Source organism: Hemiscyllium ocellatum, assembly GCF_020745735.1.
Source record: "Hemiscyllium ocellatum isolate sHemOce1 chromosome 15 unlocalized genomic scaffold, sHemOce1.pat.X.cur. SUPER_15_unloc_3, whole genome shotgun sequence".
Lineage (NCBI taxonomy): Eukaryota > Metazoa > Chordata > Chondrichthyes > Orectolobiformes > Hemiscylliidae > Hemiscyllium > Hemiscyllium ocellatum.
The window spans coordinates 801,330-828,947 of record NW_026867467.1 but is presented as its reverse complement, the minus strand read 5'-3'; positions in this window follow the sequence as shown (position 1 = coordinate 828,947).

Sequence of the window (27,618 nt, the reverse complement as noted above, 5' to 3'; positions counted from 1 at the left end):
GGAGTGTTGCTGAACAAAGAGACCTTGGAGTGCAGTTTCATAGTTCCTTGAAAGTGGAGCCTCGGGTAGATAGGATAGTGAAGAAGGCATTTGGTATGCTTTCCTTTATTGGTTAGATTATTGAGTACAGGAGTTAGGTGGTCATGTTGCGGCTGTACAGGACATTGGATAGGCCACTGTTGTAATATTGCGTGCAATTCTGGTCTCCTTCCTAGCGGAAAGATGTTGTGAAACTTGAAAGGGTTTAGAAAAGATTTACAAGGATGTTGCTAGGGTTGGAGGATCTGAGGTACAGGGAGAGGCTGAATAGGCTGGGGCTGTTTTCCCTGGAGTGTCGGAAGCTGAGCGGTGACTTTATAGAGGTTTACAAAATTATGAGGGACATGATTTCCCTGAGGTCGAGGAGTCCAGGACTAGAGGGCATAGGTTTAGGATGAGAGGGGAAAGATATAAAAGAGACCTATGGGCAACTTTTTCACGCAGAGGTTGGTACGTGTATGAATGAGCTGCCAGAGGATGTGGTGGAGGCCAGTACAATTGCAACATTTAAGAGGCATTTGGATGGGTATATGAATAGGAAGGGTATGGAGGGATATGGGCTGGGTGCTGGCAGGTGGGACTAGATTGGGTTGGGATGTCTGTTTGGCATGGACGGGTTGGACCAAACAGTCTGTTTCCATGCTGTACATCTCTATGACTCTAAACGGGTCTTAATTAGCTGCAAGTACTCCCAATTACCCTTTTAAATATGCCAACCATTATACAGAAAAAGATGGGATTCTTAGTGGCTTAACTGATATTGGAAAACCTTTGAGGACTTACTGGTCTGCACCATTTACTGCCCAACACCCTGTTGATGTGCATGCCATGACAGAAGAGATGCACAGGTACCTGATTAAGCTAACCAAAGCATTGCAGACCTATCAGGCACCAGGGAAGGAAGAAGAAAAAGCCCCAACGTTTAAAGACATTAACCCTTGAGACTACCTACTACTGAAAGACTTTAATCATGAAAAATTGGGCCTCTGCTGGAAAGATCCTTATGAAATTCTTCCAACAACTGAAACTACAGTTAAGATAGAAGGACGTTCAACATGGTCGACAAAGGACATTGCAAGCTTGTATCTTCCTCACAGTCCTAGTGTTAGTACTGATACTGGCATCTGATGAAAACCCAACCCAAGTACATGCGCCCAGCTGTAACCAACCCATCTGTGATATCTCAGACCGACTAAACTCCAGTGTGATTGTATAAGTGAAACCTGTACTAAAACCATGGGAAGTTATGAATGCAACCGCCCAGCTGAAACTCAGTTAAACTACTCACATTGTGTAAATAAATATCACTCTCGACCTTATTGTCATCCTCACAACACTTCTATGCCAGTCATCATGAGATGGCATAATTCCATAACCTCATCGGCTTTGTCAACCAAAAACTGTTACTTGAAATGTTTGTCTATTCCTCTCTCAAACTGATCTGTACAGATTGCAATATTGAGCACACAGTATCGAAATGAGACTGACCATCTACACCTTCTTAATGGAATCCTCTCCTATCCAACCTACCGCCACTGACAGCGATACCTTTATACGTTTCCTATATTCAGTAGCTACAGTAATTGACAAGGCAAGCTGGAAAGATGAACCAAGACCAAAAATACTATGCAATCCTCCTCCTGTTACTAATGGTTTCTTTATTTAAGCTAAACCTCCTGATCCATGTGTTATCTACTCACTCTTCTATCATTCTGATGTACAGTGTGTAAATAGGACTCATCCACTTTTGCAGTTCCTCATTTGTGACGGAAACACCCATTCGGTAAAAGAAGCGTGTCGCGTATAAAGTGTACAAACCTAAAGGATTCAATATTAACGTTGTTCTGCTGTTAAAATGGTGCACTGAAAGACCTTCTGGTACCCTCAATATGGAGCAAGTGAAACAAAAACTATGTATAAATATTATCAAAGACACTGATCATACCCCTGTTCTCCATCCGTTAATACCCTTGGACAACTGAACATTTGGTAGCACTCACTGTTTATAAGATTCAGCTCTCGCTCTAAGTGGACTCCTCATTCACTCACAGAAGTGCACCCTTGGAACTCCTTTTAGCCTTCACTGACTATGTGAAAACAAAGCCTACTCATATTTACCCAATGACTGGTACGGAAGTTGTGCCGTAGTACACACCTTACCACTTTTTACCCTCCACCATGAAATGCCTGAAATAGATGATGAATGGAACACCCACCAACATGTGAATCAGTATGGAACAAAAAGTAAAGGAAAAACAAAACTTACACAACTTCTTCCATCAACAAGCCTGGTGGTCCAGGTTGCTGGGAGGTCTTATTCCTGGCGGGCATGTTGAGATGGCCCTAGATCAGATAGGTCTCCTGGCATATGACATAGAAAAACTTGCCAACTCGACTGCCCATGCTCTGAAGCTGGTGAACAAAGAGTTACAGGAGATCCAGATGACGACGCTTCAGAATCAGCTCGTGCTAGATTTCCTCCTTGCTAAAGGAGGTGCTTGTTCAGTCATTGGCCCACAATGTGGCACCTACTTCAGTGATTTCTTGAAAAACATTTGGACAACACAGATGTTATCAATAAATTAGATCAAGACACAGGGAAGGTACCTGCCCCACCATTATCCGATTCATGTGGATGGAGTGTTACTTGCAGGTTATGGTCGCTATATGGGTGGATCATATGGGACGTATTGATAGTCCTTTGTCTCATCTTAGGAACATACATTGTCATCCTTCTATGCATGAAGCGGACATTATATTGTTTTTTGCCTAAGCCAAAGAAGAATCTGGTTAATTGACCCTTGCCTATCCCTGTACCTCCATGCCCAAACTTCCATGCTGAAATCTAGTATCTTTCAGATGCTTCTCCTCTGGATGATGACTCCTCAGAGGAGGCACTTGACTTACTAAGAATCCAAATTGACTGAATGGACTAATTATACTTGTATAAGCTATGCAGTTGTCATGAAATGACCAAAGGAGGAAAGGTAACTTTAATCGGCACGTTTAATGAGTTTGAGATTATACAAATTATGCTAAATACATTCTACAATTTAACATAAAGCAATTATATAAATGGACAAAATGTTTTTAAAAATTAACAGAAATGTACGATGAATTGAACATATATGCATTAAACAAAGGTACTTCATTCCTCGGACTTTGTAACTGAATGTTACAAGGCTGTTCCATTTTTCGTCAATAGTTCATCTACAGTCAATGTTGGGAAATAGCTGCTTGACACAAATTGTGTTAAAGATGTTGAGACTCAGGACAGTGTCAATTACAGAACGTACACCACCAACAGCAATCTCCCTCTGCTAGATTCTAAATATCCAGCCCTCTCACACAGACAAACACATGATTCCCCCTCTACTGGTGACTGTACATGTTTTCCATAAGAGACAGGTGATATAGATATAGTTGTGACTTCTATAGACGAATATAGTTACATGCATGATTTTGAGCAGAAAACATACCAATCAATAGCCTTGTTCTAACTTAGTGTTTGGGACTGACTGCTAGAGTTCAGACATCCTTGAGGAAAACACAATTTTATTACAGCTAAGCAGGATAAACCATCCAAGTTGAATAAATGTTCCCTGAAGATAATAAAAGGTTAACATATTTAACTGAAACAAATTATATTGTAGTGCTAACTGCATAATTAACGAATTTCTAATTAACTGTTAATAGATGACATGTGATGTTCGAATTGGTCAGTTGGTGCAAACCCAAGCCCTGATATCAGGACTTTGAACTGAGTATTAAAGTCTTCTGAGGATCTGCCAGCTGGTTTAAACGGTTTCAAGTTATTTCTTCAAAGCTATGTCCAAGCTCTCCCACATTATCCATTGAATTAAAAATCACACAACATCAGGTTATAGTCTAACAGGTTCATTTAAAAGTACTAGCTTTCAGAGAGCTGTTCCTTCATCAGGTAGATTGTGGGGTAGGATTTTTAACTGTGTTCACCCCAATCCATCACCGGCACCTCCATATTATGTTATCCATTAGAAGTCATCAATGTATTGTTGTATTGTGGCCTTTGTCTATCTGTTCTCTCCAAGATACCAACTTAAACCTTACAGTCTCCTACCTTTACATCAAATATCGATTCATTTTTCAACTGAAAACAAGCCCCAGCTGTTTCTCAATGGGGGAGACACACGTGGGTTTTCATTGTGACTTTTCTTCCCTGCTCCTTTTGACCTATAGCCATGTGTCGTGTAGTTTTAATCCTGCACCCTCTCCATTCTAACCCCTTATATCATTGCCACCCCAACAACGTGAAAGTTGTTCTTCTCTTTTTTGTTCAAGCCCTGAAGAGTCTGAAACATTCAGCCACGGATATAGTCAGTGCAGCTGTAGGTTCCTGTGCTGACTCCAATTGTCTCTGTCCGTTTGGACTGAACTGATTCTCCAACAGCCTGAAACAGTTTGAAGAGAAAACATGAAATAAACAGATAATCCTTGACATATGTTACCGATAAAAGAGACTGGATCACATTATATTTTATATTAGCAAAAAGACAGACACTAACCCAATCTTTTCCAAACCTGCAGACATGTATGACACTGATAAATCTCCTGGCCCCGAGGGGCTAATCCTAGAGTTCTGAGGGAGGTGGCTAAGGAAATAGCGGAGGCGTTGGTTAAGATCTTTCAAAAGTCACTGAAGTCAGGGAAAGTCCTGGATGATTGGAAGATCACTGTTGTAACCCCCTTGTTCAAGAAAGGATCAAGACAAAAGATGGAAAGTTATAGGCCAATTAGCCTAACCTCGGTTGTTGGTAAAATTCTAGAATCCATCATTAAGGATGAGGTTTCTAAATTCTTGGAAGAGAAGGTCAGATTAGAACAAGTCAACATGGATTTAGTAAGGGGAGGTCGTGCCTGACAAACCTGTTGGAATTCTTTGAAGAGGTGACAAGTAGGTTAGATCAGGGAAATCCAGTGGATGTGGTCTATCTAGACTTTCAAAAGGCCTTTGATAAGGTGCCACACGGGAGGCTGCTGAGCAAGATGAGGGCCCATGGTGTTCGAGATGAGCTACTGGTATGGATTGAGGATTGGCTGTCTGACAGAAGGCAGAGAGTTGGGATAAAAGGTTCTTTATCGGAATGGCAGCCGTGACAAGCGGTGTCCCGCAGGGTTCAGTATTGGGGCCGCAGCTGTTCACATTATATATTAATGATCTGGATGAAGGGACGGGGGGCATTCTAGCGAAGTTTGCCGATAATACAAAGTTAGGTGGACAGGCAGGTAGTACTGAGGAAGTGGGGAGGCTATAGAAGGATCTAGACAGTTTGGGAGAGTGGTCCAGGAAATGGCTGATGGAATTCAATGTGAGCAAATGCGAGGTCTTGCACTTTGGAAAAAAGAATACAAGCATGGACTACTTTCTAAGCGGTGAGACAATTTGTAAAGCCAAAGTACTAAGGGATCTGGGAGTGCTAGTTGAGGATTCTCTAAAGGTAAACATGAAGCTTGAGTCCGTGATTAAGAAAGCGAATGCAATGTTGTCATTTATCTCAAGAGGGTTGGAATATAAAAGCACCATTGTGCTACTGAAACTTTATAAAGCTCTGGTTAGGCCCCATTTGGAATACTGTGTCCAGTTTTGGTCCCCACACCTCAGGAGGGACATACTGGCACTAGAGCGTGTCTAGCGGAGATTCACACGGATGATCCCTGGAATGGTAGGTCTAACATATGAGGAACGGCTGAGGATCCTGGGACTGTATTCATTGGCATTTAGAAGATTAAGGGGAGATCTAATAGAAACTTACAAGATAATACATGGCTTGGAAAGGGTGGACGCTAGGAAATTGTTTCCGTTAGGCGATGAGGCGATGAGGCGAGGAGACGAGGACCCTTGGACACAGCCTTAGAATTAGAGAGGGTAAATTCAGAACAGAAATGCGGAGACATTTCTTCAGTCAGAGAGTGGTGGGCCTGTGGAATTCATTGTCGCACAGTGCAGTGGAGGCCGGGACGCTAAATGTCTTCAATGCAGAGATTGATAAATTCTTGATGTCCCAAGGAATTAAAGGCTACGGGAAGAATGCGGGTAAGTGGATTTGAAATGCCCATCAGCCATGATTGAATGGCGGAGTGGACCCGATGGGCTGAATGGCCTTACTTTCACTCCTATGTCTTATGGTCTTATGTATGAGGCAGGAGACAGTGGGGACAAATTTGTCTGTGAATGAATTTGATCTCAAATCCAGAACTTTCAGTGACTGGTTTGTACCAGCAAAGAACAAGGAGCATTACAGCCCAGGAACAGGCCATTCAGTCCTCAATGCCTGTGCTGATACATTTTAACCTTCTACACTAAAACTGTCGTCACTTACAGGATCAAATATCCTTCTATTCTCTTCCTATTCATGTGTTGATACAGGTGCTTCTAAAATGCAGCTATTGTGTCTGCTTCCATTACCTCCCCTGGCAGCATGTTCCTGTCACTCACTACCCTTCGTGTGAAAAACGTGCCTCACGCATCTCTTTTAAACACACCTCCACTGACACCTGGAACCTGTCTCTCTGAATAATTGGCAAATCCAACCTAGAAAAAAGGCTCACTTTCCATTCTACCCATGCCATTCACAATCTTATAAACTTCTATCAGGTCACTTCCTGCATTCCACTGAAAACAAACTCAGTCTATCTAACCTTTCTTCATCGCTAAAATCCCCCAGGCCAGCCAACATTCTGGTAAATCTTTTCTGTACCCTCTCCAAAGCATCCACATCCTTCTGGTATTGTGGTGACTGAACTGTACACAACAGCAGTGGAGAAATCTTTAGACCAAAAATCTGTGAGATCAACATTGTACAGCCTGGATAGAATAGAAAGAAATATGAATAGAATCAAAGTCAACCCCCAACGTTTATTTTCACTGATAATAGTAACAATGTGCAGTGTTTATGAGTAATACGGATACTGATATTGTAAAGTGTCTATTAATAACAATTCTTGATTGCAATAATCATATACAGTATCAGGTATCGACTGATAAAACACAATCTCACAGATTTTGGTCCTTAGAGCAAATTTTATGTTTTACAATGCAAATTCAACAAAGTGTCTGACAGTAGTTTCACTCCTAAATATTTCAGCATAAAATTGAAAAGTATATTTGTAAGGAGATTACAGTTATCTGTAACAATAATGCGGTGGTAAGAGTAGAGGATTTTAACTTTCAAAAGTAGACTGCGACTGCCATAGACAATAGATAATAAACAATAGACAATAGGTGCAGAAATAGGCCATTCTGCCCTTCAAGCCAGCACCACCATTCACTATAATCATGGCTGATCATCCTCAATCAGTATCCTATTCCTGCCTTATCCCCATAAACCTTGATTTCACTATCCTTAAGAGCTCTATCCAACTCTTTCTTGAAAGTATCCAGAGACTTGGTCTCCATAGCCTACTGGGGCAGAACATTCCATACACCCACCACTATCTGGGTGAAGTAGTTTCTCCTTAACTCTGTTCTAAGTGGCCTCCCCCTTATTTTTAAACAGTGTCCTCTGGTTTGGGACTCACCCATCAACGGAAACATGCTTCCTGCCTCCAGAGTATCCAATTCTTTAATAATCTTATACTTCTCAATCAGATCCCCTCTCAGCCTTCTAAACTCAAGTGTACACAAGCCCATCGCTCCAATCTTTCAGCATAAGATAGTCCTGCTATTCCGGGAATTGACCTCGTGAACCTACGCTGCACTCCCTCAATAGCCAGAATGTCTTTCCTCAAATTTGGAGAACACAACTGCGCACAATATTCCAGGTGCGGTCTCACCAGGGCCCTGTACAGCTGCAGAAGGACCTCTTTGCTTCTACTCAATTCCTCTTGTTTTGAAGGCCAGCATGCTATTAGCTTTCTTCACTGCCTGCTGTACCTGCATGCTTGCTTTCATTGATTGATGTACAAGAACACCTAAATCTCGCACCTCCAAAAGGACCCCACCACCAGGCATATATTTCCCTCCCACCCCTTTCCGCCTTCCGCAAAAGCCGTTCCCTCCGTGACTACCTGGTCAGGTCCACACCTCCTTACAACCCACCCTTCCATCCTGGCACTTTCCCCTGCCACCGCAGGAACTGTAAAACCTGTGCCCACTCCTCCTCCCTCACCTCTATCCAAGGCCCTAAAGGAGCCTTCCACATCCATCAAAGTTTTACCTGCACATCCATTAATATCATTTATTGTATCCGTTGCTCCTGATGCGATCTCCTCTACATTGGGGAGACTGGGTGCCTCCTAGCAGAGCACTTTAGGGAACATCTCCGGGACACCCGCACCAATCAATCACACCGCCCCATGGCCCAACATTTCAACTCACCCTCCCACTCTGCCAAGGACATGGAGCTCCTGGGCCTCCTTCACCGCCGCTCCCTCACCACCAGACGCCTGGAGGAAGAACGCCTCATCTTCCGCCTTGGAACACTTCAACCCCTGGGCATCAATGTGGACTTCAAAAGTTTCCTCATTTCCCCTTCCCCCACCTCACCCTAGTTCCAAACTTTCAGCTCAGCACTGTCCCCACCCTCCTCTAGCTTATCTCTCCACTCTTCCGGCTCACTGCCTTTATTCCTGATCAAGGGCTTTTGCCCGAAACGTCGATTTCGCTGCACTTTGTATGCTGCCTGAACTGCTGTGCTCTTCCAGCACCACTAATCCAGAATCCATTTAGGTAGTAATCTGCCTTCTTGTTCTTGCCACCAAAGTGGATAACCACACATTTATCTACATTAAACTGCATCTGCCACGCATCCGTCCACTCACCTAGCCTGACCAGGTCAACCTGTATTCTCCTAACATCCTCCTCACATTTCACCCTGCCACCCAGAAAATTTGCTAATATTACTTTTAATAGTATCAAGGGCTTGGGTAAGATTCAGTGCAAGAAAATTTTTATAATCAGTCTGTGGATGTAGCAACTAGAGAAGGAGCAAAACTTGGTCTACTCTTGGGAAATAATGATATGGAGGTGCCAGTTTTGGACTGGAGTGGACAAAGTTAAAAGTCCAGATTATACTCCAACAGGTATTTGGAAGTACGAGTTATCGGAGCGCTGCTCCTTCATCAGGTAGCCTTTTTGACCTTGGGAAATAAAGCAGGGCGAGTGACTGAGGAGTCAATGGGACAGCACTTTGGGGCCAGTGATTATAATTGTCTTTGCTATGTGGGAGACTTTTAAAGGGAGGTTGATTAGACAGCCGGACAGATATGTCCATGTGAAAATGAAGGATAGAAATGGCAAGATGAAGCAATCATAGATGACAGGTGAAATTGTGAGACTAGCAAAGAGGAAAAAGAAAGCATACATAAGATCAACATAAACGTATATAAGGAAGGTACATAAGCTTTGGAAGAATATCTGGAGGGTAGGACCAATCTGAAATGAGGAATTAAGAGAGCTGAAAGGGCTCATGAAATATCTTTAGCAAACAAGGTTAAGGAAAATCCTGAAGCCTTTTATTCATAGATAAGGAACAAGAGGGTAACTAGAGAAAGGGTTGGCCCACTCAAGGACAATGGAGGGAAGTTATACATGGTGTCAGTGAAAATGAGTGAGATTCTTAATGAGTACTTTGCAACAGTATTCACCGAGTAGAGGGAGATGACAGATGTTGAGGTTAGGAATAGATGCTTGATTACTCAAGTTGGCAAAAGGAGGGAGCAAGTGTTGGGTATTCTAAAAGGAATTAAGGTGGACAAATCCCCAGGTCTGGATGGGATCTAACCCAGGTTACAGAGGGAAGTGAGAGAGGAAATAACTGGGACCTTAACAAATATCTTTGCAGCATCCTTAAACATGGGTGAGGCCCCAGAGAACTGGAGAATTGCAAATGTTGTCCCCTTGTTTAAGAAGGGTAGCAGGAATTACCCACGCAATTATAGACCGAAGAGCCTGCCATACTGAGGGAAAGGATATATATCCATTTGGAAGAAAATGGGCTTATCAGTGATAGGCAACATGTCTTTTTGCAGAGGAAGTCATGCCTTACCAACTTAATAGCATTCCTTGAGGAAGTCACAAAGTTGATTGATGAGGAAATGGCTGTAGATGTCATATACATGGACTTCAGTCAGATGTTTGATAAGGTTCCCAATGATAGATCGCATGTGGTCCAGGGTGTATAAGCTAGATGGATAGAGAATTGGCTGGGCAGCAGGAGATAGAGTAGTAGTGGAAGGAAGTTCCTCAAAATAGAGAACTGTGGTCAGTGTTTTCCACATAAATGATCTGGACAAAGGTACAAATTGTCTGATTAGCAAGTTTGCAGATGACACTAACATTGTGGAGTAGCAGGTAATGAAGGGGACTGTCAGAGAATGCAGCAGAATATGGATAGATTGGAGAGTTGGGCAGAGAAATGGCAGATGGAGTTCAATCTAGGAAAATGCAAGGTGATGCATTTTAGAAAATCCAATTCTAGAGCGAACTATGCAGTGAATGGAAAAGCTCTGGGGAAAATTGATGTGCAGAGAGATCAGGGTATTCATTAGATTACTTATCGTGTGCAAACAGGCCCTTTGGCCCAATAAGTCCACACCAACCCTCCGAAGAGCAATCCACCCAGACCCATTCCCCTACATTTACTCCTTCACCAAACACTACAGACAATTTAGCATGGCCAATTCACCTAACCTGCACATTTTTGGATTGTGGGAGGAAACCAGAGCACCCGGAGGAAACCCACGCAGACACAGGGAGAATGTGCAAACTCCATGCAGACAGTTGCCTGAGGCGGGAATTGAACCCTAGTCTCCGGCACTGTGAGGCAGCAGTGCTAACCACCATGCCGCCCACATTGTATCCTGAAGGTGGCAATGCAGGTCTATACAGTGGTCAAGAAGGCATACTGCATGCTTTCCTACATTGGACGGGGTATTGAGTACAAGAGTTGGCAAGTCATGTTACAGTTATGTAAGACTTTGGTTCAGCCACATTTGGAATGCTGCGTGCAGTTCTGGTTGTCACATTACCAAAAGCATGTGGATGGTTTGGAGAGTGTGCAAAGGAAGTTCACCAGGATGTTGCCTGGTATGGAGGGTACTTGCAATGAAGGAAGGTTGAGAAGATTAAGATTATTTTCATTAGAAAAATGCAGGTTGAGGTGGGGATCAGATTGAGGTCTACGAAATCATGAGAGATATAGATAGTGTGAATAGCAAGAAGCTTTTTCCCAGAGTGGGGGTCTCAATTACTAGGGGTAACGAGTTCAAGGTGAGAGGGGAAATGTTTAAGGGAGGTATGTGTGGAAAATTATTTATGCAGAGGATGGTTGATGCCTGGAAAGAGTTGCCAGCGAAGGTGTAGAGGTGGGCACAGTAGCATTTAAGATGTATCTAGACAGATACATGAATGGGCAGGGAGCAGAGGGATACAGATCCTTAGAAAATAGGTGACAAGTTTAGACAGAGGAGTTGGATCGGCACAGGCTTGGAGGGCTGAAGGGCCTGTCCCTGTGCTGTAATTTTCTTTGTCTTTGTTCTTTGTAGTTTTAAAGTCATGGTGGAAAAGGATCAAACTGATCTCAAAGTTAAGGAAGGCAAATTTTGACAGTAGATTAGATTAGATTAGATTACATTACAGTGTGGAAACAGGCCCTTCGGCCCAACAAGTCCACACTGACCCGCCGAAGGCAACCCACCCATACCCCTACGTTTACCCCTTACCTAACACTATGGGCAATTTAGCATAGCCAATTCACCTGACCTGCACATCTTTGGACTGTGGGAGGAAACCGGAGCACCCGGAGGAAACCCACGCAGACACGGGGAGAACGTGCAAACAGTATTAGACAAAGAATTTCCCAAATGAGTTATAAAACTGAATGAACAAGGAAATCTGTGGGATAACAGTGTGCAGTAGAACAGCTCTCAAGGAGCTCTCCAACATGAGGTATTGAATGTCTGAATGGCCTCAGCAGAATGAAGGTCATCACTGAAAAGGATATCAACAGGTATTGAGATATTGATGTGGCTAACAGTGCTTGACATAATTTAAGTATTGTTGTTTGAAGACAAGTTGGAATTAACAGTTGAGACCAGGATCAGATTAATGCAGTCTTTGGGGTATTCAATTACAGTTTAAATCTCAATGACATCACATCATTAAAATAAAGCTATTGTTCAAAGTTATAAAAAGCCTGAAGGTGTAATCACAGTTTCCCAGTGGAGATGCAACACAATATAAAATAAAGTTTCTGGATAAAATAAACATCTCATCTCCAATTCTGCGAGGATTCTCCAATTTGGACAGATTGCCAGCAACAGGAAGGGAGAGGTTGTTTCACAAACAACAAAATGTATTTTCTAAGGCTAAGAATCACTGCAGTATGCTACACCATCCTTGCTGTCATTGGTGTTCCTGGGAGGTTTTGTTATAACTTAAATTGCATAAATCACTGCATCAAAACATAGTTCTTTCTACTTACAACTGATAATTGTTGTATTTCCATTTAGCAAGGGAAATTCTGATGTCAGACTAGATTAGATTACTTACAGTGTGGTAACAGGCCCTTCAAGTCCACACCAACCCGCAACCCATCCATACCCCTTACCTAACACTACGGGCAATTTAGCATGGGCAATTCACCTGGTCCGCACATCTTTGGACTGTGGGAGGAAACCCACGCTGACACAGGGAGAACGTGCAAACTCCACAGTCAGTTGCCTGAGGCGGGAATTGAACCCAGGTCTCTGGCGCTGTGAGGCAGCAGTGCTAACCACTGTGCCACCGTGCCACCAGACGTTAGTGTCCTCACTGACTGAGTTTAAAGTGAATAGTTTGTCAGTTCAGAGGCTCCTCAGTAATGTGCAGCATTGTGTGTTTCCCTATACTGTGCAGAATGGGTTTACACTGAGGCCACATTGATGGAGTTTGGCTGAGCACCGGCCCTGGCTGGTCTAGAAAGGGTTTCGGAAGACCAACCCCTCTCTGTGGTAGTTCACAGCCTGCTATTGGTCAGATGGGTTTTGTAACAACCCACCTCGCAGTGACACCTGGTGTTTCCCATTCCTTGATGGGAAGGGATCTTCCTCAGTCAGCTTGCTTCAGATGGGAGCCCAGATATAACAAGGTAATCAATGGGTACAGCAGGTTATTATGGAGTAAGAAGTGAGGGTCAGCAGAGATGGCTTTGACCATCTTGTGGGTTTTTATCAATCAGTGGAATGTGTGGGGTCATGACATTGGTGAGGACAGATCACTGGGTTAATGCGAGTTTCCACTGTGTGAGATTAATGTCTGCAGTTAACATTTCCAAACTTACTCAGTGGTGTAATTCCTCAGCTGAGGAAAGAAACTTTATCTGTAGCTCACAGACACTCTGCATTATCCAGAGATTGATTGGAATGTTGTGTACTGTTGATCCAGATCTCCAGGAATCACTGTGATCATGGAATTGTACTGGATGGGGATCACAAACCTCAGGCTGGACCCTCATGTTGCTGGGTGGATGTGTCATTGTAGAATTGTACAGAGTGTGGGTGACTGCTCAGATATGAACTTCTGAGTCAGTATTCTTGCTTTTCTGTGGGTACCTGTAAATACAGCATTGGAGTAAATGTGGAGCACTAACAGCAGAATACCCATGACCTCAGGAGGAGTAACTCAGACTATAAACTTTAATTGTTTGTGGGGAATTGAATGCAATGGAATATCTGACTGCAGTGGGAAATAGGATGATAACTTATTTGAAACCATGTGATGCTTTTTTTTGTATTATATTTCTCATTTCTGATCTGTTCACAAATGGAGCTATGAATGTAGCTTAGAAATATGATGGATTGCATGTGGGAAAATCTTCTCAGTTGGATAGATATGTTTGGTCCAAAGTTTCCAAAGTTAAATGATCTGTTGGAGATAAACAAATATAAGTCAACAGATGTGGAGCTGGATAAGCACCGCAGATCAGTCTGCATTGGAGGAGCAGGGAAGTTGATGATGTTTTGGGTTGGGATTCTTCATCAGGACTGGGGAGGGGAGGGGAGCTCAGAAATAAATGGAGGGGTAGGGCTGGGGGAAGGGCAGGTGAGATGGTGAGAGGTGGATGCAGGTGGGGGTAATCCTGATTGGTTCATGGAAGGGGGTGGAGTGGACAGGTAAATAGGAGGTTAGACATACAGGAATAAAAAAAATAATAGGAATAAAAATATCTGTTTCAACAAATAACTGACTTTAATATCTGCAATATTGTGACTATGATTAATAATTGAGTTTGAGAGCATTTCAGAGAATTAACAGTACAGAATGCAGAATGTGGGCCATTAAATAGAGAAAATCTTGAAAGAGACATTTGATTTATGACATTACGACTCAATTTTGCCCAGCATATTTAATATCATTAACAGAGCACACAAATCCAATTTCTCAAGTTGCGGGCATTTCTCTTCTTTTCGTATGATAATGACAAATATTCTGACTTTGTCGGTCGTCCGGACTCTGTCACACATTGCCCATTTTTTATTCCCAGCCGCTTCCAAAGAAGCAAGTGTTAACTTTAAAGTGTGACAAACTCAGGACTGTTTGAATTGCATTGACAGAATATCTGTTCCTTAATCAGATCTTAATCAGATCATACGACATCAAGTTATAGTTCAACAGCCAAAAGAGAAAATGCTGGAAAATCTCAGCAGGTCTGGCAGCATCTGTAAGGAGAGAAAAGAGCTGACATTTTGAGTCGAACTGACCCTTTGTCAAAGCTTCCTTGCTGCCAGACCTGCTGAGATTTTCCAGCATTTTCTCTTTTGGTTTTAGATTCCAGCATCTGCAGTAATTTGCTTTTATAGTTCAACAGGTTTATTTAGACGTACAGGTAGTCAATCCTTTATTCAAAATCCTGAAATCTGAAAAGCTCCCAAATCCAAAGTTCCTTTTATGAAGTTTTTTCTCATTCACAAAGTTGTTTGGCATGCAAACAGTTAACCCAACTCCACACCCACTCGATCCACATCACTCAGATGTGACGTGGGGGCATGACCCAGCACTGGCAGGCATCAATTCTGTCTTAGGGCCTGGAATACTCACCAATGAGACTGCTGTTCAGTACAATTTTTAAAAATTTCACGATTAAACAGTTACTTATTTTGAAATGCAAAAACTTCCAAATTCCAAAAACCAACTGGTCCCAAAGGTTCGGATAAAGGATTGTATACCTGTAGTAGCTTTCGGAACACCTCTCCTTCGTCAGGTACCTTGTGGGGCAGATTCATAAGACACAGAATTTAGAGCACAAGATCATAGTGTCATGCAACTGATACAATATATTGAAGAAATCTAGGTTGTTGTTAAGTCTTCCTCTAAGAGTGGGTTGCGGGTTTTAATTCATTAATATGTAAATCTCAGAATTTCTTTCAAGTCATATTCCTGAGATAACTTAAGGTTTTACCAAAAAAATTACATCGTTGCTCAGACAATGCATTAAATGTATGAGGTTAGAGACTGTATGTATTCCATCCTTGAGTCAGACTGGTTCTAGTTCCAACGTAGGAACTTATAAAATGTTATATGATTAACTGCCTGCATTCACTGCCTGCAGGTTGTGTGCTTTTTGAGCAAAGTTGATTGTATCTGCAATTACAATTCTGCAAATGCAAATTCAGCCCATTGACTTAAATGTCTGTGTGTGTGCATGTGAGGGAGAGAGGAGCGTGTGTGTATGTGCATGCATGTGTATGTATGTGTGTATGTAAGGGAGAGAGTGTGTGTGTGTGCGAGCGTGTGTGCATGCTTGATAGACTGTGAGTGTGATGGAGTATAAGCCTGTGAGAGGGTGTGCAAGTGGGGATTGTATGTGTGTGTGACTGAGAGAGAGAATATGTATGTGAGAGGGTCAGTGTGAATGTATGTGCATATAAGAATGTGTGTATATGTGTGTGTGTGTATAGTGTAGTGGAGTCAACTGTAGTGTAACATGAACCCCAGATCCCGTTGAGGCCATCCTCATGGGTATCAAATGTGGCTATCGACCATTCCACCTCTACACACTCCACCAAGCATGTACACGCTCATACTCTGTCCCTCTCCCCCAACCCCCAAGACACACACACACACGCACACACACATAAGTCAATGAGGTGAATTTGCATTTGCAGAATTGTATTTTCAGATACATTCTATTCTATATTATTGACCAGGGACAAAGTAATTTATATTTTAACCTCATCCATAAACACACCCTTGGCAGAAGCAAATTCAGCAAAACAGTATGATTGTCATTGCGGTCTTCTCATTCTAACCCGGCAGAATGAAATACTGAAAGAACCCTTTCAACAACTGAGAGAGCTCTCAAGATTTTTTGTAGCAGAAGAGAGAGAACTGTATTGACCAGTTTCAACTCCAAAACACGACATTCAACAACAGAAAGCAGAAACTAAAACCCTGGGAGTTTGTGAGCCTGACTCCATCCATTCAGGATGTTGCTGTGTAAATTCAAAAAATATCAAAGCTATTTACTCTGCTTTCCATGGAGCAGACACCTCACCATTAGTTGACAATAGCTCTCTTCAAGCGAAACAGGTCAAAATAAATCCCTCTTAAAGGCATATTTCCGACACACTGTAGTCCCATGTAGGCCAGACCGTGTTAGAATGAAAGCTTTCCTTCTCTGAAAGACATTTGTGAAGGAGATGGGATTCTTTTTTCCTGACAACTGATAATAGTTTAGTGGTCACCATTCACTGTTAAGTCTACATTTGTATAGAATTCACCGTCTGCCATTGTGGATATCGGACCCAGCTCCCCTTGATCTCAAAAATCATTGTCTCATAAGACCAAAACGCCATCATCTCCCCTAATCTTTGACATTGGATTGGATCCACAGCAGCAGTCCCTGATACCAAGCTCCAAGAAGGCAGCGAGTAGGACATCCCAGCCAGAACTCATCCACTCCACATGTTCTTCCTTCGCTTTTCCCACTCCTTTTCTTCCTGGCCGCTGGTGAGCATGATTCCTTGCCTGCAGAGATGATTTGCGCTCTTTGGTGATGACTCCTGACCTGGCACAGCAGCCTCCTCTCACGGTCTCCTGGCCTGGCACAGCAGCTTCCTCTCACGGTCTCCTGGCCTGGCACAACAGCTTCCTTGCATGTTGTGGCAGCCTTATGGTTCCCATAGCAGCATTCCAGTGAGGCATGGCATCCTCCTGGCCTGTTGCAAGGGCCTCCCAGCCTACCGCAGAAGCCTTCCAGCGTGGCGTGCCATCCTCCCATCCTGGCGCAGTGGCCTCTCAGTGTGGCATCCTCCTGACATGGTACAGTGGCCGTATAGCACAGTGACCTCCCCGCCTTGTGCAGCAACCTCCCGGGGTAACATGGCAACGTCCTAGTCTGGCGTAGCAGCCTCCTTGCATAGCAGCTTCCCGGCATTGTGTGTCACTGGTGGAGACTGAAAACTAGCTGCCAGTGTGGTCAGCTGTCCTGAACTTTTACTTTTGTATCTCCATTGGCACTATAATTGGTGAGGTATAAACTCTTCACTTTACTCATTGAGTTTATGTGACAATAAAAGCTATTCTGTGTTTGGTCTCCTCGACCAAAGTTGTGGCGCAATTCTGGTGATCTCCACGGAGAGCGCTGGTTAAACCGTGAAGATTCCTATGCTCCCAATCTTGGAGGGGGATTTCCATTCACAGGGAGGGGGACTAGGAGAGGAGTTTGGGTGCGTGAACCTGGACATCAGGCAAGAAGCTTTACTTAATCCTAGATAAAGTGTCTGATTTCTAAACTGGAAAGATGCAATGAACTATCTTGCATGGAGTCAGATTTTATTTGTGTGAAGACTATGGTTTACAGACTTGAACATGTGGGGGAGCTCCATCACAAATGTTGGAAGTTGGGCAGCATGGTGGCTCAGTGGTTAGCACTGCTGTCTTGCAGCACCAGGAAGACAGGTTCAATCCCAGCTTCTGGTGACTGTGTGCTGATCACGAAGGACTCAAAGCCCTCCGCTTCTTCCTTTCCCGCCGCACTAACCAGTACCCTTCCACTGACACCCTCCTTCGACTGACTGAACTGGTCCTCACCCTGAATAACTTCTCTTTTCAATCCTCCCACTTCCTCCAAACTAAAGGAGTTGCCATGGGCACCCGCATGGGCCCCAGCTATGCCTGCCTCTTCGTAGGATACGTGGAACAGTCCATCTTCCGCAACTACACTGGCACCACCCCCCACCTTTTCCTCCGCTACATCGATGACTGTATCGGCGCTGCCTCGTGCTCCCACGAGGAGGTTGAACAGTTCATCAACTTTACTAACACCTTCCATCCCGACCTGAAATTCACCTGGACTGTCTCAGACTCCTCCCTCCCCTTCCTAGACCTTTCCATTTCTATCTCGGGCGACCGACTCAACACAGACATCTATTATAAACCGACTGACTCCCACAGCTACCTGGACTACACCTCCTCCCACCCTGCCCCCTGTAAAAACGCCATCCCATATTCCCAATTCCTTCGTCTCCGCCGCATCTGCTCCCAGGAGGACCAATTCCAACACCGCACAACCCAGATGGCCTCCTTCTTCAAGGACCGCAGATTCCCCCCAGACGTGATCGACGATGCCCTCCACCGCATCTCCTCCACTTCCCGCTCCTCCGCCCTTGAGCCCCGCTCCTCCAACCGCCACCAAGACAGAACCCCACTGGTTCTCACCTACCACCCCACCAACCTGCGCATACAACGTATTATCCGCCGCCATTTCCGCCACCTCCAAACGGACCCCACCACCAAGGATATATTTCCCTCCCCTCCCCTATCAGCGTTCCGCAAGGACCACTCCCTTCGTGACTCCCTTGTCAGATCCACACCCCCCACCAACCCAACCTCCACCCCCGGCACCTTCCCCTGCAACCGCAGGAAATGTAAAACTTGCGCCCACACCTCCACACTCACTTCCCTCCAAGGCCCCAAGGGATCCTTCCATATCCACCACAAGTTCACCTGTACCTCCACACACATCATCTATTGCATCCGCTGCACCCGATGTGGCCTCCTCTATATTGGTGAGACAGGCCGCTTACTTGCGGAACGCTTCAGAGAACACCTCTGGGCCGCCCGAACCAACCAACCCAATCACCCCGTGGCTCAACACTTTAACTCCCCCTCCCACTCCACCGAGGACATGCAGGTCCTCGGACTCCTCCACCGGCAGAACACAACTACACGACGGCTGGAGGAGGAGCGCCTCATCTTCCGCCTGGGAACCCTCCAACCACAAGGTATGAATTCAGATTTCTCCAGCTTCCTCATTTCCCCTCCCCCCACCTTGTCTCAGTCGGTTCCCTCAACTCAGCACCGCCCTCCTAACCTGCAATCCTCTTCCTGACCTCTCCGCCCCCACCCCACTCCGGCCTATCACCCTCACCTTGACCTCCTTCCACCTATCCCACCTCCATCGCCCCTCCCCCTAGTCCCTCCTCCCTACCTTTTATCTCAGCCTGCTTGGCTCTCTCTCTCTTATTCCTGATGAAGGGCTTATGCTCGAAACGTTGAATTCTCTATTCCTGAGATGCTGCCTAACCTGCTGTGCTTTGACCAGCAACACATTTGCAGCTGATTACACATTCTCCCTGGGTCTGTATCAGTTTCATCTGGGTGCTCTGGTCTCCGTACACAGTCCAAAAATGTGCAGGGTCAGTGGATTGGCCATGGGAAACACAGAGTTACTGGGCTTGGGAGGCATGTGTTTGAGTGGGACGCTCTTCAGAAAGTTGATGTGAACTTGTTGGGCTAAAGGACCTGTTTCCACACTCTACAGATTTTTTAAAAAGCACTTCTTTTAATTTTGGTGCAATCTAACCTGGGACATGGTGGTTGGATTCACTGCTGAATACCTTCAAAGTTCTGATTGTCAGTACATTCAGTCCTGCGCATGAGGGAGTGACTCAATGTCCGATCATTCACCTGTCCATAATGTGGAGGGCATCCATTTCTGGTTACTGTGGAGTGATTCCATATCTTGTACTGTCCTTCATAAAGTGTGGATATAAAATTCTGCAGGCAATCTGAGCTGTGGAGGCTCCAAAACTGAATGCAAACATTTTGCAGTTAATGTCCATGTCAGGTGTCTCCCATTCTCTACTTTATTGATCCCAGGTGTCTTCTTGTGGATGTTGTGGTCTTATGGGAAACTCCTGCCAGTCAGAGTAACCTATGAAAGAGAAGACACAACTTCTGCTTTCCTCAAAAAGTATTGAGTATATTAATGTGTTTCTGGGAGTGATTTGCTGCTGATGCATTTCCCTTTGTGTCTCTAGAAAGGCAATTGTTTGATTTGAGGGGTGTTACTGTAATGGTTCCGATGATAAGGCATAGAGTAACAATTATCTTTGTGCTAAAATCCATCATGCATAGAGAATATTTGATCAGTAACGCTGTATCTTTTTTTTTCCCTTTCTCTCTCTTACAGTTAGTCCAGTAGCAATTCTCATCTTGTCTGGGGGCAAGTTTGGTCTTTTGACATGCACCACTTGCTATCTGGTAACCATGGCAGTGTCTGATCTAGTGGACGTTACTTTTGATATCCTGCTTTCTAAGTTTACTAACTATTATTATCCATGGTGCTTTCTGGACATCACTCTTGTTTGTAGCGCCATCTATGCCCTGAGCCGCTTGACCATAGATTGTTCTGTCTGGTTCACTGTCGCTTTTTCTTTTGATCGATTTGTTGCCATTTGTATTCATCAGATGAAATCTCAGTATTGCACAGAGAAAACTGCAATGAAGGTTCTAGCAATAATCTGAATTTTCCTTTCTTTAAAGAATATTTTTGATTTGAAGCCGGAATGATCATGAACAATGTTCCATGGTACTGTTACATGACCTACAAATATTAAAATGATGCTCAATGGCTGAGTTATCGATATATTGAAACATTTTTAACACCACTTTTCTCATTTTGATTCTCTTTTGGAACATCCTGAATACTTGAGTGAGAATTTAAAATTGAGAATTTGGAGGATAGAATGCCTGTGTTGGTTCTTGCAATCACAGGATGATCAGGAAATATTGGGATTTGCTGGATATGCAAATCAGGAGGGAGGAAGACATTTGGACAAAGTAAAGGTATGGAGTTTATAATCTGGTCTCCAGCCGATATGGTGCTTGTTACAAAGGTCCAGATATAACAACCAAATAAATGACTGTTTCACCAAATATGAACTGAGGCAGGGGTTTAGGAGCTATTTTGCAGATGGAAGCAATTCTTCATGATGATGTAAATATCATTTTGAATTTATCACACCCCTCAATATGAAGCCACAAGCAAACAGGGTTCATCCAGAGTCAGTTCACAATGAGCTCCATGGAGACAGTGAGAACCACAAAACATTTTCACAGAAGTACGAGACACATTTTTCAGGCAGTTAAGACACGTAAGGGACTGAGGAATCAAAGAAAAATAGAGAATGATCCTGAAATAGAGAGTAGAAAGAAATCTGTGACTTTACTCTTTGTTGTATCTGTCAGCTTCATACTTCTCTGGTTGGTGTATATTTTATATTTCTTCAATGTTGGTTATTATTTGGATGATTTTTATCTCTTTGAACTAATCACATTTATGCTGCGGGACTTAAGTTGCTGCATAAATGCATTTATTTATGTGGTGATGCAGAATAGTCTGAGACCAGTTAAAGTATGCAGTGAAATATCCACTTATAAAAATAATTCAATTGATGATTAGATTAGATTAGATTACTTACAGTGTGGAAACAGGCCCTTCGGCCCAACAAGTCCACACCGACCCGCCAAAGCGCAACCCAACCATACCCCTACGTTTACCCCTTTTACCTAACACTACGAGCAATTTAGCATGGCCAATTCACCTGACCCATACATCTTTGGACTGTGGGAGGAAACCGGAGCACCTGGAGGAAACCACGCAGACACGGGGAGAATGTGCAAACTCCACGTGAGTCCACGTGAGGAATGGACCCAAAGGAGAAGGAGGACCAGCAACATGATAACACTCCTTTCCTAATGGGCAAGGAATGACTCCATCTGAGGGGCAAACTGAATGAGATTGAGAGTGCTAGGCCTTTTCTCATTGGAACGGAAAGGATGAGGGGCAATTTGATAGAGGTTTATAAGATGATCAGGGGAATAGATAGAGTAGACAGTCAGAGACTTTTTCCCCGGGTCCAACAGAGTGTTACAAGGGGACATAAATTTAAGGTGAAGGGTGGAAGGTATAGGGGGGGATGTCAGAGGTAGGTTCTTTACCCAGAGAGTGGTGGGGGCATGGAATGCACTGCCTGTGGGAATGGCAGAGTCAGAATCATTGATGACCTTTAAGCGGCAATTGGATAGGTACATGGATAGGTGCTTAAGCTAGGACAAATGTTCGGCACAACATCATGGGCCGAAGGGCCTGTTCTGTGCTGTATTGTTCTGTGTTCTATGAGGGCGGAGGTGCGGGATGTGGACGAGATGTGTTGGAGGGCATCTTTAACCACGTGGGAAAGGAAATTGCGTTCTCTAAAGAAGGAGGCCATCTGGTGTGTTCTGTGGTGGAACTGGTCCTCCTGGGAGCAGATACAGCGGAGGGAGAGGAATTGGGAATACAGGATGGCATTTTTGCAAGATGTAGGGTGGGAAGAGGTGTAATCCAGGTAGCTGTGGGAGTCGGTGGGTTTGTAAAAAATGTCAGTATCAAGTTGGTCGTCAGTAATGGAGATGGAGAGGTCCAGGAAGGGGAGGGAAAGTCAGAGGTGGTCCAGATAAATTTAAGGTCAGGGTGGAATGTGTTGGTGAAGATGATGAATTGCTCAACCTCCTCGCGGGAGCACGAGGTGGCGCCAATGCAGTCATCAATGTAGCGGAGGAAGAAGTGGGGAGTGATGCCGGTGTAATTACGGAAGATTGACTGTTCTATGTAGCCAACAAAGAGACAGGCGTAGCTGTGGCCCATACGTGTGCCCATGGCTACCCCTTTGGTCTGGAGGAAGTGGGAGGATTCGAAGGAGAAATTGTTAAGGGTGAGGACCAGTTCTGCCAAACGAATGAGAGTGTCGGTGGAAGGGTACTGTTGGGGACATCGGGAGAGGAAAAAATGGAGGGCTTGGAGGCCCTGGTCATGGCGGATGGAGGTGTAGAGGGATTGGATATCTATGGTGAAGATGAGGCGTTGGGGGCCAGGGAAACGGAAGTCTTGGAGGAGGTGGAGGACATGGGTGGTGTCTCGAATGTATGTGGGGAGTTCCTGGACATGGAGGGCTAGGACAGTGTCGAGGTAGGTAGAGATGAGTTCAGTGGGGCAGGAGCATGCTGAGACAATGGATCGGCCAAGGTGGTCAGGCTTGTGGATCTTGGGAAGGAGGTAGAACTGGGCAGTGCATGTTTTCTAGGCTATGACGTTGGAAGGTGTGGGTGTGAGATCTCCTGAGGTGATGAGGTTCAGTATGGTCTGGGAGATGATGGTTTGGTGATGGGGGGTGGGGTCATTGTTGAGGGGGCGGTAGGAAGAGGTGTCCTTGAGTTGGCGTTTGGCTTCAGCGGTGTCGCTGTCAGTGCTCCACTGTGCCCCCTTTATCTGCTGGCTTGATGGAGAGGTTGGGATTGGAACAGAAGAATTGGAGGGCTGCGCGTTGTGAGGGTGAGAGGTTGGAGTGGGGGAGGGGGGGTAGATAACTGTTTGTCTCACAACTCTTCCCTCCCCCCTCTAATCCCACAGAGTTGATTGTGGCTGTGCTTCATCCCTGAGGGTGGTGTGGCTCAGGTACAGAGAGCTGGGACTGGTTGAACTGGGACTTGAGCAGAGAGGCACTTTGAGTGGCTGACCTGGCTATTTCGGATAGGTTCTGGCAGCCATTATCCCTTTCGCCATGTACACTGACCAAGGGGTGTGTGTGTGTGTGTTTGTGTATGTCTGTGTGTGTCTGTCTGTGTGGTTAGTGTTTCAATCCCATCTCTAAATCAGCCGTCCTGAAGCAAACCACTGGAGCAGGGACTGTCCCTAATGGGAGAGAGAGAGTGTGAGAAACCACCGAGACCTGGGATCAACCGGAATGGTGGCTATCACCTCTTTAATCTCGCCATTTCTCTCCCTGCCTCCTAATTGTACCTCTCTCATTTTTCCTTTCTGTCACATTATTTTTCTCTCTCTCTCTGTTTTCTCTCTTGCCTCAGAGTCATAAAGATATACAGCACAGGAACAGACTCTTTGGTCAAACTCATCCATGCCCACCAGATATCTTAAATAAACCTGGTCCCATGTGCCAGTATTTGGCCCATATCACTCTAAACCCTTCCAATCCAGATGCCTTTTAAATGCTGTCATTGTACCAGACACCACTATTTCGTTTTGCAGCTCATTCCATACATGCACCAGGCTTTGCATTAAATATTTGCCCCTTAGGTCTCTATTACCTCAAACCTATGCCCTCTAGTTTTGGATTCCCCCAACCCAGTGAAAAGACCATGTCTATTTACCCTATCCAAGTCCCTCATGATTTTATAAACCTCCATAAGGTCATCCCTCAGCTTCTGATGCTCCAGGAAAAATAGCTCCAATGTATTCAGCCACTCCCGATAGTTCAAACCCTACAACACTAACACCATCCTTGTAAATCTTTTCTGAACCCTTTCCAGTTTCACAACATCTTTCCTACAACAGGGAGACCAGAATTACACAAGTGATTCAAAAGTGGCCTAACCAGTGTCCTGTAAAGCCACAGTATGACCTCCCAACTCTGATACTCAATGTTCTTACCAATAAAGACAAACATGCCAAATGCCTTCACTATCCTATCTACATGCGACTCCACTTTCAAGGAACTGTGAACCTACATTCCAAGGTCTCTTTGTTCAGCAAAACTTCTTAGGACCTAAATGCAGCATCTCACATTTATTTAAATTAAAAGCCATCTGCTATTCCTCAGTCCATTGGCCCACCTAATTAAGATCCAATTGTACTCTGACATAACCTTTTCCGCTGTCCATGAAGTATCCAATTTTGGTATCATCTGCAAACTTACCATCCACACCTCTTACATTTACACCCAAATCATTTATATAAATAAAAAAAAAAGTGGACCCAGCACTGATCCATATGGCACATTGCTGGTCATAGGTCTAGTCTGAAAAGAACCCTCTACCACCACCCTCAATCTTCTTTGAGCCAGTTCTGTATCTAAATAGCTGGTTTTCCATTTCTTCTCTCTACCTTTGTCTATGTTCTTTTCCACTCTCTTCCTTTCTTCTTTCACTTTCTCTCCTCTTTTTCTTTTGTTCCTTGTTTCTGTCTTTCAGTCATGAAACTGCCCCTCCTTCCAAGTTGAGCACCTCCTTCTCCATGGTCCCTGCCTAATTGCCCCCTCCTGTGTAGCTTCAACTTCCCTGAATGGTCCCCTCTGTAGCTCCTACATTACACAGCCACTGCATGTAAAAACTCCTCTGCATCTCCATCTGGTCACAATATCCTTCCCCCATGCTGTGTCCCAGCCCCTGGGCTGGAGGACAAAGTCAACTTGTGCATGGACTAGATGGATTTTCTTTCTCTGTGACAGCTATAAAGTCCATCTCTCAGGAATGTTCTAACAACAGAAATTCTCAAATGTTACAACATGAGTTTACAGGGAAATAGAGTCTTTTGACTTGATTCCCTCTTAAACTGGGTCTATATTTCAGTTGGCCTGATATTTTGGGAGGCCCTCCCAGAGCGAAGACTCACACACAACATGTGGATTATTGGAAATTCTCACGTTCATTGCTGTAAGTTTACTCAGGAGACCTAGCTGGTGGATTTCTGCACAACATTGAGAATACCAAATAGTCTATTAAACCAGAATCTTTATCCCAGATGATTTTAGCTTCCAAGTTAATTAAAGTATTGATGGAGATCACAACAGAGGCACCCTCTGCCAAGACCTTTTTATTTTACACAGCAGCAGGTATTCCAAGTGAGAGGTCTCTGAGTTTGCTGTCACTAACAGAGACACCAGCAATAACAGACAGCCTGTCACTAACAGAGACACCAGCAATAACAGACAGCCTGTCATTAACAGAGACTCCAGCAGGAACAGACAGTCTGTCACTAACGGAGACACCACCATTAACATATAGCCTGTCCCGAATGGTGGCACCAGCAGTAACAGACAGCCTGTCTCTAATGGAGACGCCAGCAAAAACAGACAGCCTGTCGCTAATGGAGACTCCAGCAATAACAGACAGCCTGTCGCTAATGGAGACTCCAGCAATAACAGAGCCTATAACTAACGGAGACTCCATCAATAATAGACAGCCTGCAACTAACAGAGATTCCAGCAGTAACAGACAGCCTGTCACTAAAGGAGACTACAGCAATAACAGACAGTCTGTCACTAGTGGTGACTCCAGCAATAACTGACAGTCTGTCACTAACGGAGACTAAAGCAATAACAGACAGCCTGTCACTAACGGAGACTCCAGCAGTAACAGTCTGTCACCAACAGAGACTCCAGCAGTAACAGTCTGTCACCAACAGAGACTCCAGCAGTAACAGACAGTCTGTCACTAACGGAGCCTCCAGCAGTAACAGACAGTCTCTCACTAACGGAGACTCCAACAGTAACAGACTGCCTGCGACTAGCGGTGACTCCAGCAATAACTGACAGTCTGTCACTAACGGAGACTAAAGCAATAACAGACAGCCTGTCACTAACGGAGACTCCAGCAGTAACAGTCTGTCACCAACAGAGACTCCAGCAGTAACAGTCTGTCACCAACAGAGACTCCAGCAATAACAGACAGTCTCTCACTAACGGAGACTCCAACAGTAACAGACTGCCTGCGACTAGCGGTGACTCCAGCAATAACTGACAGTCTGTCACTAACGGAGACTAAAGCAATAACAGACAGCCTATCACAAAAGGAGGCTCCAGCAATAACAGACAGCCTGTCACTAATAGAGACGCCAGCAAAAACAGAAAATCTCTCACTAACAGATACGCCAGCAGTAACAGACAGACTGTCACTAATGGAGAGTCCTGCAGTAACAGACAGTCTGTCATTAACGGAGACTCCAGCAATAACAGACAGCCTGTCATTAACGGAGACTCCAGCAGGAACAGACAGTCTTTCACTAACGGAGACACCACCATTAACATATAGCCTGTCCTGAATGGTGACACCAGCAGTAACAGACAGTCTCTCACTAACGGAGACTCCAGCAGTAACAGACTGCCTGTGACTAGCGGTGACTCCAGCAATAACTGACAGTCTGTCACTAATGGAGACTAAAGCAATAACAGACAGCCTATCACAAAAGGAGGCTCCAGCAATAATAGACAGCCTGTAGGGCCCGGGTGTCCTTGGAGAAGGAGCACGCGGTGTCCACCAACACCCTGTTGTTCAGGGAGAGGTGGGCGCCGCAGGGAGTGGAGTGCATCATTTCCCCCTCCAACTCTATTTTGATTTAGTCCCTGCCCTCCCCTTCACTGTTTTGATCACACAGCATTGCCCTTTGATGTGAAGGGCACTGCTCGTCACAGGCCACTCGGGTGTTTTCCTACTTTTCCTGGTGGTGGAAATTAAATAAAGATTTGTGCACTTTATGTCTCTCACTGTGTCTCACAACTACA